This window comes from Trichomycterus rosablanca, chromosome 1, assembly GCF_030014385.1.
Source record: "Trichomycterus rosablanca isolate fTriRos1 chromosome 1, fTriRos1.hap1, whole genome shotgun sequence".
Lineage (NCBI taxonomy): Eukaryota > Metazoa > Chordata > Actinopteri > Siluriformes > Trichomycteridae > Trichomycterus > Trichomycterus rosablanca.
In genome coordinates this window covers 72975056-72995101 of record NC_085988.1, presented here as the reverse complement: position 1 = coordinate 72995101, position 20046 = coordinate 72975056, and the positions used below count along the sequence as shown (strand labels likewise).

The 20046-nt window shown below is 37.3% G+C and overlaps 1 protein-coding gene across 1 annotated transcript in view; it reads left to right on the top strand.

The window, feature by feature from the left end:
• The first annotated feature begins 1112 nt into the window (after nt 1-1112).
• Nucleotides 1113-20046, top strand: part of foxp2 (forkhead box P2) — a 163193-nt gene continuing 144259 nt past the window's right edge. Inside the window, exon 1 of the mRNA XM_063006393.1 lies at nt 1113-1153. The gene's annotated coding sequence lies outside the window, so the exon portion shown is untranslated. The remainder of the gene's footprint in view (nt 1154-20046) is intronic.

The following is a 20046-nucleotide window of genomic DNA, read 5'->3' as shown; positions in this document are numbered from 1 at the left end:
GTTGTTTATTTAATCATTTATTTTATTTTTTTTGTATGAAATGATGTCACAGTAATAGAACTAAGTGTCCTTTTTTAATTAAAGACACCATTCAATTTAATTTAATTGTTTTATTTAATAGGAACAACAAAATATAGATTTTGCAAAATCTTATGGGCAGTACTTAAAAGGAACAATGTGAAACGTAAATTAAAAGCAAGTAGCTTATTTGTTATACACCGATCAGTCATAACATTAAAACCACCTCTTTGTTTCTACAATCACTGTCCATTTTATCAGCTCCATTTACCATATAGAAGCACATTGTAGTTCTACAATTACTGACTGTAGTCCATCTGTTTCTCTGCATGCTTTGTTAGCCCCCCTTCATGCTGTTCTTTAATGGTTAGGACTCTCCCAAGACCACTACAGAGCAGGTATTATTTGGGTGGTGGATCATTCTCAGCACTGCAGTGACACTGACATGGTGGTGGTGTGTTAGTGTGTGTTGTGCTGGTATGAGTGGATCAGGCACAGCAATGCTGATGGAGTTTTTAAACACCTCACTGTCACTGCTGGACTGAGAATAGTCCACCAACCAAAAATATATCCAGTCAACAGCTCCCCGTAGGCAGCGTCCTGTGACCACTGGTGAAGGTCTAGAAGATGACCAACTCAAACAGCAGCAATAGATGAGCGATCGTCTCTGACTCCAACTAGGTAGGAGTGTCTAATAGAGTGGACAGTGAGTGGACACGGTATTTAAAAATTCCAGCAGCGCTGCTGTGTCTGATCCACTCATACCAGCACAACACACACTAACACACCACCATCATGTCAGTGTCACTGAAGTGCTGAGAATGATCCACCACCTAAATAATACCTGCTCTGTGTTGGTCCTGTGGGGGTCCTGACCATTGAAGAACAGGGTGAAAGCAGGCTAAAAGTATGTAGATAAACAGATGGACTACAGTCAGTAATTGTAGAACTACAAAGTGCTTCTATATGGTAAGTGGAGCTGATAAAATGGACAGTGAGTGTAGAAACAAGGAGGTGGTTTTAATGTTATGGCTGATCGGTGTATGTGACTGTGAATTCTCGTTTCTCTTTGTAGGATCTGGTATGGCAGTTGCACACTGCACAAGCTGGGCACTTTGAAGCCAAGGCAGAAGTGGTGAGTAAACACATTCTTTTAAGTGAACATTTGCCCGGTCTAGACATGAGTAATTTGACAAATATTATATTATACTTCACACTGTTGTATGAGCAGTATCTGTTACAGTATTTAGTTAAGTAGATTTGCTACTGGTGCAAACAAAATGTGCTGAACTGTGCAGTGTTTTAAAAGTACCAAAGGTACCCACAACACTCATCAAAGGACAAATTAATCACAATAAACGTCATTTTTTTCATGTCTTTTTTAGCATGGCACATAATGCAGTCTTATACATCCTAGAAAACTATGTTTTATATAGCCAAGATTTGAATAACGTAATTCTCTGAGCTTTCCATTCCTTTTTTGTGTATTAAGCTTAACACACCACTCACTCTGGGAGTGTTTAATGTTTATGCACGCTTACAGATGAGCTCATTATGTCATTGTGTCGGAGAGCAACCATATCACATCCTCTTGTTGTCTTTCCCAAACCTCAGTAACAGCAGCAATTTGTCACCAAGCAAGTGCAGAAGCAGTGTGAAGAATTTACCTACCCAGTGATTGTGTCACCGGTACTGAGGTCCATCATTAGCTATATAGATCAATGCAGCAAGTAAAGGAGGCCTGATGTAGCCATGCAGACGTTACTAGATACTGAAAATTCAGAGAAAGTGGGTTGCTTATATGCTGAAAAAACGGTCAATTTTTTTAGTTGGGAAATGCATATGCAGTTAATTGGTTTTGTAATTTAATGTAAAAAATCATAGTTTGCATTCATTTTAGAGAGTTTTATTACAGACACAGCAATGCATTGCTGGCTATATTTTCCAGACTGCCTTTTCACTGAGTTGAGTTGTTCTCCTGATTGATGCAATGAATTCACCGGTCTAGGTTTTTTACTTTCTCCAAGCTTTGAATTTTAAATCATTTCCTGCCAAAGATAACTGTTTCCTTTTGGGAAATGTAGTTAAATCAAGGTAAATATGCATGTGCTATTTCCAATTGCTGTAAGATTTATTCTTTAAGGCAGAATTTAAAGAAAACTAATAGTTGCTGGTGCACTATTATGGTAACAGCTTACAAGGTAGTGGTATTAAAACACTGAGTCTCAGTGTGTACGTCCTACATTGTTGAACATATATAAAGCATTATTAGATAAGCATTAGTAAGTTATATGAGACCATGTTTTTTAAAGCTAGTTCATAAATATAAGTACTACTGATCCCATTATTATTTTATTATTATTATTATGCCACTTTTTCAGATATCGTATGTTGTATACACCAACCAGGCATAACATTATGACCACTGACAGGTGAAGTGAATAACACTGAAGAAGTTAATACTGGTTCTGATAGAAAGATGTCAGAATACACAGTGTGTCGCAGTTACAGGGCTGTTTTGGCAGCAAAAGGGGGACCAACATAATATTAGGAAGGTGGTCATAATGTTATGCCTAATCGGTGTATATGCATGCTGTAGATTCACTACACACTACTTACTTTATTCGTATTAGTTCTTTTTCTTTTGCTTGTTCAACTACTGGAGGCCAATAATTCCCGTCGGGATAAATAAAGTATCTGTCTGTCTGTCTGTCTGTCTGTCTGTCTGTCTGTCTGTCTGTCTGTCTGTCTGTCTATCTGTCTGTAAGTGACTATAATCAGGAGTGCCTGTGCACAGACTTGTGTTTTATAATTTGAGTATTAATTATTATTTGTTTAACTGGTGCAATGGATTGGCACAGTGTGTTACTGCATTGCGTCTAGTGATTTAGGTGAAGCCGGACCCACTACAACTCCCGGACCCACTGCCTGGGATAAAGTGTAAAAATAAAGATATATATTTATATAAATATAAAGATAAAATGATGTTACATAATTGATTTACATACGTTTAACTCTTTTCCATTTTGTACTGGCAGATGATACAATAGTTTTACAACAGAGATTGTGGAGTTCAAATTCTACTTTAAATTTATTTGCTCCAATTTAGACCAGATACCTGGTCATTAAATCAGTACTGTGGCAGGCCTGTGGTTCTTTGACTTTCAGACGTATCTATTGGTGTGGCTGCCCCATTCCACAGCACTGAGTTTTGCAAGCTGAGGACATGATTAAAGTGTGCCGTGAGGTCGGGTGGCTTGGCTGTAAGCCGAAGATCAGAACCCATGAATGGTGGCCTCACAAGACGGCTTTCTCTTTCCCACTTTAAGCATAGTTGTATAATTGTTTTTTTTTTTTTTTTTTTTTTTCTCGTTTTTTTAGTGTCCAGCTAAATCTTTAAAGATGAACTCCTAAAGCATGTCTGTTATGGAACAGAAGTCTTCCCATCAAGGTCAGCGAAGAAGTATAATTGCCCTCCAACTTTACACAGCAGCAAGACACATTATGCGAAATCTTCCTCAAATTAAACATATCTTTTCCAAGTTTGAAGGCAGCGATTCAGACCAGCAGCTCCGCTCAAGCTTGCCTTTGAAAATTGACTTCTTGTTCTAGCAGAGTGGCTGTCATCTCCCTCCCAAATGGCTCTTTGAGAGCTCTTTCCTTTCCCAGCGTGGATCATTCTAACCTCCACGGAGCTTTGCTCCGGCCACTTGGAGCAAAGAAGACTGGGGATATCAAAGGAGCAGGGCTACGTCCCCATTGGCAGGTGTCATTGTGCGGTTGATTTGAGATGGGGTGGTAGGTGGATGGGGTGGGAATTAAGCTAATCTTTATCCTTTATTAACCCCAGAACTCAGAGTGCTCCTGGGATCAGGTCAACGGTCAAGCCTTCTTTCATAGCCATCCAGATTATTTTTAATTTAAGCCTTTTCCATGACATAAAAGTTTGTTATGAAAGGTTCACTTTTTTTCTTACTGCTTTATGGATCTGGTGTTCCTCTCTCTTTAACTTTCTCTTCTTCAATAGAGAGCGAGGAACGTTTTCTTTAGAGTTGGAACAAGTTTCCATATTTTCATTAAACTATGAGAAAGGACGGATATGCTGTGAACAAATTGCAATCTAAGTGGTTCTTTGTCTTGAACTCCTAGAGGTTTTTTGTTCATGCAGAAAGCTTTTTTTTAAGACGTGTTACATCCCTCATGGATTCAATCATTTAGTTAGATACTCTCCTAACATGCATTCTATGGCTGTAATATATGCTATATAAATTAAACTTATTTAACTGAAATAAGGACAAAGAAATGACTTTTATTGTTTTGGCTTACCAACTTGACTGTCCTTTGTAATTATTAGCAAATTTTGAATTCGATGCCTCCAGCACACTCAGATTTAGGATGGGGCAAAATAAGGGTAAAAAGTTGCCCCCAGGTGGCGCAGCACATCAGCGCACATCAGTGCAGAGATTCTGAACTCCTCGGTTCGAAACTCGGAGTTGCCACCGGCCAGCTGGGCGCCATCTAGCGGGCATAATTGGAAGTGCCTGCAGCAGACACGGTTCTGCTAGGGCGGGATGACTATGTGGGACTATGTGGGTGGGGTCTTCAAATGCTGTGTAAGGACCCTGATTAGCAGATAGAGAGGCGCCTGTGCAGAGTGCATAGGTAAAATAGGACTGTGTGCAGGTCGGAATAGGCGTGAGCAGCAAAATACCCACCTCGACTGCAATCAGGGATCCCCCCAGCAGCGGAAGACAAATTGACTATGCTAAATTGGGAGAAAATGGGAAAAAATGCATAAATAAAATAGAAAAAAAGAGTAAATAGTTTTTAGAATATATTAGTTACATTATTTAAAACATTTCACAATAAGGTATCATAATTGAGTTTAAAAGAAGTATCCTCCACATGTTCAGGCTCAGGGGCATGGTGAGCCAGTTCAGATTCTGTTTTTATTGCTTTTCATAATATTTCATAATATTTCCCAACATTTTTGGAAATGGGGTTTGTGGATTTATTTTGATGGGACTGCAAACATTGTACTTGGCTGAAATTCATAAATAATCCATCCAAGATTATTCATCCATTAAGATATTTACATAAATTTGCATAACGCTACTTAAGATTGAAAGTTTAACATTAAACAATAACCACATATCATTTTTGTTGGCCTCGTGGCACAGTTTAGAGCGTGAGTAGAGCACATCCAACTTAGGTTCAAAGAAGTCAGGTTTGATGAACGTTTTACAACAAAAACTTATAAATAAAGTGATTAGGTTCATTTCTGACCAAATATTTTCCAACTCACAAAAAGTTTGTGCAAGTAGGAACTGCTTAATGTGGAAAGATTATAATGCACGCCATGTAAGTGATTAAATGTAAATAAGTAAAGGAATAGCTTTTTATTTAGGTTCAATTGCATTATTATTACTTTATCATTATCTAATAATAATAATAATAATATTATTATTATGATTAATAATAATAATAATAATAATAATGATAAAAATGAATGAATTATTTTTTTTATTTTATTTTGACTCACTTTTTTTGACAGTGTATACATTTACATTTTTGGCATTTAGATGGATGGATGGATGGATAGATTGGTGGATGATGGATGGATAGATAGATAAACAGATGGATGGATGGGTGGATAGATAAATGGATGGATGGATAAATAGATGGATGGATGGATGGATGGATGGATGTATAGATAGAAGGATGGATGGATGGATGGACGGACAAATGAATGGATAGACAGATGGATGGATGGATGGATGGATGGATGGATGGATGGATGGATGGATGGATGGATGGATGGATGGATAGATAGATAGATAGATAGATAGATAGATAGATAGATAGATAGATAGATAGATAGATAGATAGAAAAAATGGATAGATAGATAGATAGATAGATAGATAGATAGATAGATAGATAGATAGATAGATAGATAGATAGATAGATAGATAGATAGAAAAATGAATGGATAGATAGATAGATGGATGGATGGATGGATGGAAAAATGAATGGATAGATAGATAGATAGATAGATAGATAGATAGATAGATAGATAGATAGATAGATAGATAGATAGATAGATAGATAGATAGATAGAAAAATGAATGGATAGATAGATAGATGGATGGATGGATGGATGGAAAAATGAATGGATAGATAGATAGATAGATAGATAGATAGATAGATAGATAGATAGATAGATAGATAGATAGATAGATAGATAGAAAAATGGATGGATGGATGGATACCTATATAGATACATAGATAGATAGACACTATATTGATCCCAAATGAAATTAAAATTAATTTAGCAGACACTTCTATCCAAAGGGACTTCCAGTTATGACTGAACAATTGAGGGTTAAGGGCCTTGCTCAGGGGCCCAAAGGTGGCAACCTAGCAATGGTGGAGCTTGAACCGTTAACCTTTTGATTACTAGTCCAGTACCTTAACCACTAAGCTACCACTGCCCATAGTATTAGTAATATATTAATATTGAAATATATATTACTAAAATACATTAAAAAGATTGTTTAACATTAAACATTTAATTTCATAAATAACAAACATAGTCACAAATACTAATAGCTCAAAGTCTGTCACTGACAGTAATAATTATATTATGATGTACAGTTATTTCATTATAATTGTATTTTAAGTAAACCAATTTTGAATGGTTTTTCAGTACTGAGTAACATAAAATATAATGGTGGTTGGTAACTGTCTTTACACCAAAGGGGTGGTGAGTTGGGATAAGGTTGAAAAATGTGCACAAGTACGTTATTTGTCTTTCTAACTACTAGAAACAAGAGGGTTTAGAAAAGGTAGTGATAGTCGAGAGATTGTGTAGAGAATGAACAGTTGCCGTGAGTATAGAGTTACAAAGGCCAGTTTGTACCATGCTGCCATCACTCCTGATGAAGGAGACAGACTGACTCAATGAGGTTATTGATCCACCGAGGAGCTATGCTAATGCACCTGGTTGAATGAGCCGAGATACATCGTCCTTCACTGCGACTCTCTTTATTTACCTTAAGCCATACACCCCACCTCAGTGATATCACATTTCAGTTGTTATTCTCGCGCTTTTTTGGGCAGATATGTTGTTGCAGAATCTAAGCTTGGAATTGTTCCAAGCTGCTCAAAATATTGTGAAACAGGACACTGTTAAGACATGACATCAGAGCGGCCTGACACAGAGCTCACCCTGTAACTCCAGGTGTGTGGAATTAAAAAGGCGCTTTGCTTGAGGGGGATTGTGTCCAGTGCATCGGTCTCACACCGCCTCACCGTCTTTGTTTTGATCATTGCTCCCCTTGTGATGGGCACAGTCAGGAAATAGATCGGTGTCTGGCTGAGTTACTGATACTGAGGTGTGAGAGAAACTAGAGTTGGATGGGTTTGGAAAAAAAACAGATTTGATAATTGTATATAAGTTTAATCACACTTATTTGATGTGCTATACTGTGACCACATGACATATTAATTATATACGTCTACATTAGCTTGTATTTTGTGTATATAAAATCATACACAGAAAGACAAAGGAAGATTTAATGCTGGAAATATTTGTAAGCTGATTTGTGCTGTGTCGAGTTGGCCAGTGGATAACAAACAAGGCTACAATTGTGAAATGAAATCAGCATCATTAGAAACTAAAACCATCGGCTACTGTGCACATGTCGAAGAGGGCATGTGTCAGTTTGCTCTCCTCAGTCAGGGTGGGAGTCAGCACCAGTAGAGAGGAAGCTTAACGCAATTGGGTAAAAATTGGATGCGCTAAAAATCGGGAGAAAAAGGGAGAAAATGCAAAAAAAGAAAGAGACTAAAACTATGATTTTTAGCAGCTTGATCGCATAAACCAAATTTTCTTTTTGCAATAAAATACAAACACATTATTTGTTGTAGTTTTGGGTTGGTACAGGCTTATATTTGTTTTAAAGTAATGCAAAAGTAAAGAAACACTCATTGAGATTACTGGTTTAAGAAAGTAATACAGTGGACCCTTGATTTACTAACCGTTTACCATTTCAACTTAACATACAAACAAATTTCGGATTACGAACCGAAATTCGCGAAACACGTGACGTCACGAACAAGTTGACTCCGACTGTCTCTCTCTCTTTCTCTCTCTCTCTCTCTGTATATATATATATATACAGGGGTTGGACAAAATAACTGAAACACCTGTCATTTTAGTGTGGGAGGTTTCATGGCTAAATTGGACCAGTCTGGTGGCCAATCTTCATTAATTGCACATTGCACCAGTAAGAGCAGAGTGTGAAGGTTCAATTTGCAGGGTAAGAGCACAGTTTTGCTCAAAATATTGCAATGCACACAACATTATGGGTGACATACCAGAGTTCAAAAGAGGACAAATTGTTGGTGCACGTCTTGCTGGCGCATCTGTGACCAAGACAGCAAGTCTTTGTGATGTATCAAGAGCCACGGTATCCAGGGTAATGTCAGCATACCACCAAGAAGGACAAACCACATCCAACAGGATTAACTGTGGACGCAAGAGGAAGCTGTCTGAAAGGGATGTTCGGGTGCTAACCCGGATTGTATCCAAAAAACATAAAACCACGGCTGCCCAAATCACGGCAGAATTAAATGTGCACCTCAACTCTCCTGTTTCCACCAGAACTGTCCGTCGGGAGCTCCACAGGGTCAATATACACGGCCGGGCTGCTATAGCCAAACCTTTGGTCACTCGTGCCAATGCCAAACGTCGGTTTCAATGGTGCAAGGAGCGCAAATCTTGGGCTGTGGACAATGTGAAACATGTATTGTTCTCTGATGAGTTCACCTTTACTGTTTTCCCCACATCCGGGAGAGTTACGGTGTGGAGAAGCCCCAAAGAAGCGTACCACCCAGACTGTTGCATGCCCAGAGTGAAGCATGGGGGTGGATCAGTGATGGTTTGGGCTGCCATATCATGGCATTCCCTTGGCCCAATACTTGTGCTAGATGGGCGCGTCACTGCCAAGGACTACCGAACCATTCTGGAGGACCATGTGCATCCAATGGCGGTGCCGTGTATCAGGATGACAATGCACCAATACACACAGCAAGACTGGTGAAAGATTGGTTTGATGAACATGAAAGTGAAGTTGAACATCTCCCATGGCCTGCACAGTCACCAGATCTAAATATTATTGAGCCACTTTGGGGTGTTTTGGAGAAGCGAGTCAGGAAATGTTTTTCTCCACCAGCATCACGTAGTGACCTGGCCACTATCCTGCAAGAAGAATGGCTTAAAATCCCTCTGACCACTGTGCAGGACTTGTATATGTCATTTCCAAGACCAATTGACGCTGTATTGGCCGCAAAAGGAGGCCCTACACCATACTAATAAATTATTGTGGTCTAAAACCAGGTGTTTCAGTTATTTTGTCCAACCCCTGTATATATATATATATAGCGGACAGCGGACGTTTTTTTTTTTTGGTGTTTTCTTTATATTTTGTACAATTCAATATTAAAATGGCCCCAAATAAGGTGCAGAGAAAGCGTAGTGGTGAGAAAATGAAAAAATCTATTACTATTTGTTGTATAATTACTCTTGCCAGTAGCTGTCAGTGTGCATCAGACAGAGGGGACAGTGAGTGAGAGAGAAGAAGGAAGTCGGCTGAGTAAACTATTCTTTCTTTCGTGCAATTACACCTACAAAATACAACGCTATTGAAATAAAGAAGGAAATAATAGAGAAATTTGAGAGTTATTGTTGTTTCTGGTAGATACATTTTATTAAAAAAATGAAAAATTTATTATGGTGTATGATACAGCACACATACTGTACTGAAATGTGATGTGTGTGTTTTTATGTACAGTACAGTACTACTGTGTATTGTTGTTTATTATTGTTTATTACAGGAATGTCTATTCTATTATTTAAGATTTAAGGAAAATAAGACCATTTAAGACATTAGAAAGGTTAGGTAAGGAGGTGGTTTGGGAGTTCTGGCACAGATTAATTCTAATTACATGATTTCTTATGGGGAAAAATAGGTTTAACTAACGAACATTTCGACTTAAATAAGGAAATTAAAATTAATTTAGCAGATGCTTCTATCCAAAGCGACCTACAGTTATGACTGAACAATTAAGGGTTAAGTGCCTTGCTCAGAGGCCCAAAGGTGGCAACCTAGCGGTGGTGGGGCTTGAAACAGCAACCTTCTAATTACTAGTCCAGTACCTTAACCACTAAGCTACCACTGCCCATAGTATTAGTAATATATTAATATTGAAATATATATTACTAAAATACATTAAAAAGGTTGTTTAACATTAAAAAATGTCATCAATAACATACATAGTTACGAATACTAATAGCTTAAAGTCTGTCACTAACAGTAATAATTATATCATGATGTACAGTGATTTCATTGTAATTGTATTTTAAGTAAGTCACTACATCTACATTATTTTTAAATAATCAAAAACAAACATCAATCAAAAAAAGTCATAAAATAAATGTTTACAGCTGCATTTTTCTGAGCTGTGGAGATATTTGGCCATCTTTCGGACTGGTACAAGATTACTGGACTAATTGGTTACAAAACAACATCATATACCACATATATAAAATTATGGTTTTATGTCATGACAGTTGATTTTTTTTTTCTTCTTCTTCAAAGCCTTGATTGGCTGTTTTGATTTCTTTTTTTTCCTTTGATTGTAAAGGCTTTGAGCCGAGTCTCAGTCATCCCCAAGCATTTGGTAGAAAGGAAAAGCTAACCGCCCTGTTTTCTGTGATCACTTGATTGCCAGTTGAAAAGTGATCCGCCGTAAACACCAGTCCTGGAGCGTGGAATTTGGTTTCTCGACCACAAACCGCAGGCTTGCGCAGTGTAAGCTCGTCATGGTTACCTGGCTTGATGGAGGAGTGTGAAAGTGTGTGTATATGACACACTCGCACTAATTCAGGTCACAAGTCAGGCAGTATTGTTGAACATGTGAACATACGTGCACTTTCCTTGAAGCGTGTGTAGTGCGTGTTGATAAACTCTGGGATTATTTTGGAGCACAGAGGTTTCTGATTACTCTTGTGTGTATGTGGTCTTTAGTTTGGTCCCCCCCCCTCTACATGAAAGTGGTGCCTCCGAGCCAATTGTATGGTCACACTCGCTGACTCTTAAGTATCATGGAGCGATGTTGACTGCAGCAGCCAGAGGGGAGTCATGTGAGAGGAATCCAGTCTACATAAACATGCCAGTTCAGCAGCACTAAAAGACAGGGTGTCCTCTGGCATGCTCACCTTTAAAAGCTGTTCTTCACAAATCTTCACTAACAGCTTCATTGTTTAGAGTTTGGAGGCACTTGGCTCAAGGTAGTTACTCAAGGGAGTACTCTATGGGCTGGGTGCTGGCCTATACCAAGGCATCACATATTTGCAAATTTACTTACACCTAGGGGCTAATCAGACTAGACAACCTACCAACTGGCATTTTTGTATGTGGATTAAAGACCCAGGTGGACACAGAGTACTAATATTTCAGATTTAAATCTACACCTACAGTATCTGATGAGTCACCATGGCACCTTGTGATAAATAAATGTATTAGCTCATTAGGTGGGCACAAGTGGCATTTAGTATCTTATTAGAAGTTCCTTAATATAGTTATATACTTTTTGAAATGTAACATTTTCACAGCCACATTTGCAGTTCAGCTAGACAACTGCTTCAAAAATTGTTCAATTTTAGTATCCGTTGTTTGCATTATTAAATTTTCAGCCAAGTGCCCAGGTGGCAAAGCTGTCTGTTATATTAGTCCATTACCACTGAGATCCGGGTTCAAATCCAAGTTGTGCTGCTGGCCGGGCATCTACACAGACATGACTGACTGTGTCTGAGGAAGGGGGAACTGGACCTGTCACAGTGCTGACCATGATAAATATCCACTGATCAGCCATAACATTAAAACCATCTCCTTGTTTCTACACTCACTGTCCATTTTATTAGCTCCACTTACCATATAGGAGCAATTTGTAGTTCTACAATTACTAACAGTAGTCTATCTGTTTTTCTGCATGCTTTGTTAGCCTGCTTTTATGCTGTTTTTCAATGGTCAGGACTCTCCCAGGACCACCACAGAGCAGTTATTATTTGGGTGGTGGATGATTCTCAGCACTGCAGTGACACTGATATGGTGGTGATGTGTTAGTGTGTGTTGTGCTGGTATGAGTGGATCAGACACAGCAGCGCTGCTGGAGTTTTTAAATACAGTGTCCACTCACTGTCCACTCTTTAGACACTCCTACCTAGATGGTTCACTTTGTAAATGTAAAGTCAGAAACGATCGCTGATCTATTGCTGCTGTTTGAGTTGGTCATCTTCTAGATCTTCATCAGTGGTCACAGGGCGCTGTTGGCTGGATATTTTTGGTTGGAGGACTATTGTCAGTCCAGTGAGGTGTTTAAAAACTCCATCAGTGCAATGACCCACCACCCAAATAATACCTGCTTTGTAGTGGTCCTGGGAGAGTCCTGACCACTGAAGAACAGCATGAAAAGGAAACAAAAGCATACAGAGAAACAGATGGACTACAGTCAGTAATTGTAGAACTACAAAGTGCTTCTATATGGTAAAAGGAGCTGATAAAATGGACAGTGAGTGTAGAAGCAAGGAGGTGGTTTTAATGTTATGGCTGATCGGTGTATATCATGGTCATATGTGAGGGTTCTTCAAAAAGTTTCCACACTTTTTAAACTCTATTTATTACGAATTTGAAAAGACAAATTACATCACTGTTCCACATAGTCACCTTCCGATGCTTTACAAATCCTCCCTCCCTCACTGTTTCGGAACCTTTTGAATCTCCTATGTCTTCAAAGGTGCTACCCAGTAAACCGACTTGACTTTTTAGTATTGATCCATTTATCTTTTTTAGAGTTATTTTGATTTTTAAAGATCATACTTCTTGTCACTGACGCCTCAGTTGGTGTCAGTCCACTCACCTGTGTTTTGTTGTACATGGGCTGTTCCACACTGTCCACAGAGAAAACTATACCTCCCTCCATTCTCCTCCAACTACCCAGTCTTCCCCTGCTCAGTCTCTACCCTGTCTCGCTTGACTTTCTCCAAACCCATCTCCATTGCTTAATCCACTCTCCCCCTTCCCCCTGCACGGCTCGGGCTTTAATGCTGACTGACGCCTCTGGCACAGACTGATTGAAACTCGTGTCTCAAAGTTGCTAATGTTCACTGGACCATTTTATTGAAGATAAAGTAAATAAAATAGCTTGCTGTATGTGAGTTCACTGAAATAGACTGGAATGATCTGAAACAAACTCCTACACATACACACACAGTCCTGACAGTGATTGGCTCATAGAGAGGTGCAGAATGAAGAATTCTGTTAAGGTGTTTTCTAGAGGTATTAGAAATAATATATAGCTTTTTTGGCCTTGAATTTTCAAGAGAAAGCAAAGGGTTTGATTTAAACTATTTTGAAGGCACGTCAGCCACACAGTTACTTGAAGTATATTGGATTGTTTTTGAGCAATCATATTTTTGTGCTGATGTAATGCTGCTGACTTGAATGACATAATGATGTGCTGCATGTTACTTCGCCTGCAAGTGAAAACACTACAGACACAGAGTTTTGGCTTCAGGTTTTTTGGGTTTAGTTGTTTATTATTTATTTGTTTACGAGGTAGATTTTGAAATAATCTATTTATTTATTTGTTTACGAGGTAGATTTTGAAATAAAATAGTTAAAACTATTGTAAGATTGTGATGATTGAAAGAAAATAGGGTTTGACATATCAGTTAGCTTATATAAACAGATATAAGTTCCTCACACTTCTGCCAAAATAATGCTAACTATTATTATTATTATTATCATATTATCATTATTTTCACTGCTACCAATATTACATCCATAATTATATATTTTATTCTATTTCATTATTTTTTATTATTTTTATTATTATTATTATCATTATTTTTTTCTGCTACCGTTATTACTACATCCATATTTATATATTTTGTTATTATTATTATTATTATTATTATTATTATTATTAATATTATTATTATTATTATTATTATTATTTATGGTTTTACCTATTAGAACCAAAATGGATTTGTCCCATTAGTCATCAGTTCACTCCCAGACAATGCCATGACAATCCATAGACAGGAGTTCAAAAGAGCAAAGTGTATTAGATCAATGGTCCTCTTTTCTCTTACCCGTCAAAGCAATGAGTGACTGAGCTCAAGTATATAAAATAGGACAGTTGGTGCCATCCTTTAGTTGCATTATTTGCGTAAGATTACATAAGCTGCAGTTTAAAAAGATACAGTGTCTGGCTTTATGAGTCTTGGAGAACACATGAGTCTAGCTAGTTAAATCTGAAAAGCAAACTGATTTTTAAATATTTGCAGAAGAAAAAGTATTTAATATGAAAGTAACTGCTTATGTAAGCTTATAACACTCAAAACCTACAAATGAGTAACTGTTTATAGTTTATTATTGTTAAAGAAGTACTGATTACATTAAGGATGCTATTTTATTAGTCATTAGTCGATGGTTAACGGATAATCGAGAAGTGTATAGCATCCCATTAAAATACAATACACAAGACTGAGAGCTACAGTATATCAACTAGTGTTTGTGCTTTATTTAATAAAAAATGGCGTAACATGGTAAACTTGGCAGTAATGTAGAACAGTAAGATGAAGATAAACACTGAGCAGAACCAGTTCAGCATTCAGAGTGTAATTTTTAAACAGTAGCCCCTAACAAACAGATCATTACAAGCTCTATCAGAATGAACAGCGATGCAGTCAGTATAAAGGCATTTCCTGACATCATTATCATAGTTATTATAAGATGATAAGCTAAGTTTAATCTTGCTACTGGGACAAAATCCAAATCATTTCTGTAATAAAAAAGCACTCAACTACATCACACAGAAGCATGCAGTCTGGCTCCATACCGAATCAAAACAGCTTCTGTTTGTGATTTTAATGCTTAATAGTTCCATCGTTCATTTAAATATTCACGTCATGTTTTATTCATCAGTTCAAGTCTTTTTAATATCAAACACACTCATGGACAATTTTGTATCTCTAGTTCACCTCACTTGCATGTCTTTGTACTGTTGGAGGAAACCGGAGCTCCCAAAGGAAACCCACACAGACACGGGGAGAACATGCAAACTTCACACAGAAAGAACTCAGATCGCTCCGCCTGGGAATCGAACCCAGGACCTTCTTGCTGTAAGGCGACAGTGCTACCCACTAAGCCACCATGCCGGCCCGTGATTTAAATAAGTGCATACAATTTTTTTCTCTCCTAAGGTCAGATTAGAAGGCTGCACTTTTTAAAATAATCTGATGCATGCACACTGAGGGTGGGTCTTGAATTAGCACTTAGAGCTCTGGTCTGTGTAGAGATCTGTACCTCAGCTCTCGGTTCAAGCCAAGCTTTAGTTGTTAAATGAATTTACATAAATGTTTTTAACCAACGGCAAGGACTTGCTTGTCGCTTACTGGTTAACCATTAACCATTGACATTCCTAGATGGCATGTGGTTGTCTCGAATTTTATCAGGACAGTGTATTGTGATATTGCTGTTTGATTACACGTCTGCCTGACCCTCAGATCCACATGTGTACAGATACCGCTGCTGGAGATCCCAATTATGTTGGAGGAGGGTATATTTGCCTGCTCCACGCCCCCTCCAACACGTGCGTAGTCCTTGCACACCCCTTCTTTTCGCCCATGCTTTAGTGGATTCACACATGAGGCACATCCACTTCTGCACAGGCGCCTCAGTCTGCTAACCAGGGTCCCTGCACAGCGTTTGAAGACCTCACCCACTTAGTCCGGTCTTCCCACCCAGCAGACACGGTGGCCAATTTTGTCTGCTTCAAGCACTGCCAATTACGCCCAACTGACCGGTAGCAAAGCCGAGATTTGAACCGGGGTGTTCAGAATCTTGGTGCTGATGTGATAGCGGAATATCCAGCTGCGCCATCTGGGCCCCTTATTAATATATTCATTTATAATATATAATAATATATTCCGAACACTCCTGATTTAAAAATATACATCAATCAGCTTGACTATATTCATTGAATTAATGCATTCGTTTATGATTTTAAAAACGGCTTGTACGTTAGATAACGTTCATTTTGAAGTCATTGAACCTGCTTCATGTTTCTCATTTACAGTCACACATATCTAAATCTCAAACCAATTTTTCCTTGAGTTTTCTGTGCTGAAGGGAAAGAGCATATTGAGATTTGGACGTGATTTCCTTTAAACTGTGGCCTGGTATCGGTGGTGCAGTAATACATTACTATTGTTCTTAATAATAAATATTCTACCAGCTCCTCTTTAGTCTGCTAGCCCTGAATGCTCCTTTGCTGCATATGTATTGTGGAGAGCGCCAGGTCATTCTGAATTCACTCTCTTTTTCTTTTGTCAAACATTTCAGCGCTTTGATAGTTTTCTCATTTATTTGGTGAATGGTTTAGGAGGGGGGGAGAAGAAAAAAAAAAAGAGAAGGGAGTTTTTACATTATGTAAATGATGGAGCGGTGCCTATAATCTCTTCCATATTCACCACAGCAGACATTAGACTGAATGATACTGACCTCCATTTTGCCATTGTTTGGATTTCTATCCTCTTTCTGCTTCACTCAATGCCTTTACCAGGCTTTAATCCGGCCCACTTCCCCAACAACGTGTTTACCAGCTATCATTCAATAAGCGCTCAACCAGCTCACTGTTCCCTTTGACTGTGACCAGTGTAAGAATAAACGTATTGTAGGAGATACAGGAATAAAGTCATGAGTGGATTTGTGTCTGTTTGAATGTGGACATGATTGTGTGGGGCAATGTGGACATGCCTGACTCTAGTAAGTCACAGGAGTGTCAGTGTGTACCGTTGATGTGTGTGTTTAAGAGATTATATACACTGCTGGACTGGTGTGACCGCTACACTCATTTCTAGCATTATTAGAGGTAGGAGAAGGAAGCATGGTGGCTCACAGCAAGAAGGTCCTGGGTTCGATCCCCAGGTGGGGCGGTCTTGGTCCTTTCTGTGTGGAGTTTGCATGTACTAATCGATCTGGTTACAATTTTATAAGGTAGCGAGTTTACATAAAAAGTATAAAACACATTTTAAGTAATAATAAATAATAAAATGTAATAGGTCACACTGGGATATATCAGTATAAACATTTACCTGTAAGTATAACATTTACCCCTGGATTTAATGGTTGACACATTGGACTCCGTCTTCTAGCATCAAATGTGCCTAAAGAAAGAAAATTAAAGTATAGTGTGGTTCATTATTTGTTTCATAATATCAGAGTTAAAGGATTGTTTAATTTATTATTTTGCTGATCACTGAAATTACATTACATTTACATTTGCAGCATTTAGCAGACGCTTTTATCCAAAGCAACTTACACTTACAATTTAAGCAATTGATGGCTAAGGGTCTTACTCAGGGGCCCAACAGAGGCAACTTGGTGATGGTGGGGCTTCAACCGGCAACCTTATGATTACTAGTCCATCACCTTAACCGCTGAGCTACAGTACCACTGAATAATCATTGGTTTGCTATGCTACAATACCATGCTGAACAGGGGAGTTAATGCTCCCTCTGGTAGAGATTTTGTCATTTAGGATCCAGGGTTTGAATCCACAGCTGTGCTATCAGCCCGTCGGGCATCCACATACAGACATAGCTGGCTATGTCACAATGAATATGCATTGTGCCCAGTGATTACCGAGAAGTACACTGACCGGGATAAAGTGGTGGTTGAAAACGAAATGATGAATGAAAATGATGTGCTTTACTGGCGTTACCAATTGTTTAATTGTTTTAATGAAAGTTTAAGAATATTGATAATAATGTGCATTTTTAAATTAAACTTTCTAAGATCAAACAGCATTGTATTTTTTGAATTATTTAGTTAATTAATGAATGTATTTTATTATTACTATTTTTTACATTTGCAGCATTTAGCAGACACTTTTATCCAAAGCGACACTTACAATTTAAGCAATTGTTTTGAAGACCCCACCCACATAGCCCGGTCATCCCACCCCAGCAGCCATTGGAAACGTGTCGGCTGCAGGCACTGACAATTATTCCCACCAGCTGGTGCCCAGCAAACCGGTGGCAATGCCGAGTTTTGAACTGAGGAGTTCAGAATCTCTGTGCTGGTGTGCTACTGGAATATCCTTATTTTTTTATAATAATCATACTTATAATAATATTATTAATAATAAATTCAATTTTTAAAAATCAAACAGCATTGTATTGTTTTTATGAACTAATTAATTAATTTATTTTTTCATATTTCGAATTGTCTATGAAATATCTGACAAATTAAATTATAAATAACTGACACTTATAATAATTTAAACCTGTAACTCAAAACTGTTTGAGCAGAGCCATACATCATTTATACATTAAATAATAATAATAATAATAATAATAATAGTAATAATGATAATAATAATAATAGTGATAATAATAATAATGATAATAATAATAATAATAATGATAAGTGATAATAATAATAATAATAATAATAATATAATAATAATAATAATAATGATAATAATAATAATAATAATAATAATAATAATGATTAATAATAATAATAATAATAATAATGATTGATAATAATAATAATAATGATTAATAATAATAATAATAATAATAATAATAATAATAATAATGATTGATAATAATAATAATAATAATAATAATAACAATAATAATGTTACTGGTAATTATTATTATAACACCATTTACTCAAATAAAAAAATTACTTTTTTTACAGCTGTAAAGTTGCCCGTCGGCTACATAACAAACTAGCGCTGAGGCAGGCTAATTATTAGCTTTAAGTAGGGATTAGAATGGAATTGTTGACAGCAAATTAGCTTTTAGCGTGTGTTTCACACAGCAGGTTGCGGATCAGAGGCATTACTACACGCAGTCCCTGCTAATGACAAATAATACACACATACACGTTTAAACAAAGCATGCAAGCTCTCTTATTCTCAGTAACTGAACGTTTTTCTCATTAAACCATCCATATTTTTACTAATAAGCATAATCATTTATGTTGCATTTACAGTGGAGACATTAGAGCTCCAGCCATTGAAGGCAAACGTTTTTAACGTCATTACATATCTATTTGTTTATTTATTTATTTTATTATTATTTTTTAACTTGCACTCATGTGCAATTTTAAAATGAAAAGCAATCAGTTTGACCTCTAGTTACCCTTCCTGACGTACAGTGAGTTAAATGGTTTGTAAGACGTTTAATTACCAAACGGTATAATGGTTATTCATCTCATGATTAAATAGTATAATATTAAGTGAATCGCCTCTCTTGAGTAGGGTGTTTCACAGATCAATAGATTTACAGCTGGGAGGGACTCCTGGTGAACGGAAAATCTCTATATGATGCTAACTGGCACATTACTTCTTCCTCTATTCATAATTAGCTTGTGTATGTGCAGTTACATGCAAATTTGCATTCCATGCGTAGGCAGCACAGAGATTCGTACGGCTGACAGACATGATGTGTTTTTACATCTTAGCATCTTTGTTGAACCCATACATTCATTATCTATGTGACATTATATACACTGAAGTTAATTAAATGTGGCAAATCTCCACGCTCTTTAATGTATATATAATTGACTCTCACCCATGATATACAATGCTGTGAATATGTTATTCGTACTTCTCACTGTTTCTGTTTTTGTCACACTGCACGATTGCAAGTCAAAAAGGAAACAACACATTTTGTGGAACTGTTATTTCCTAAAGTATTTTAGGGAAATGCTGATCTACCACTTAAATCAGTTGTGAAATGAATTGTCACCCTACTGTAATTGTACCACCTTCAGCAGAAACGACTCCTACACTAAATAGTTTCTAATTAAATATTTATTATTATTATTATTGTTTTTATTGTTATATTATTATTTTTGTTTTTATTATTATTGTTGCTTTTG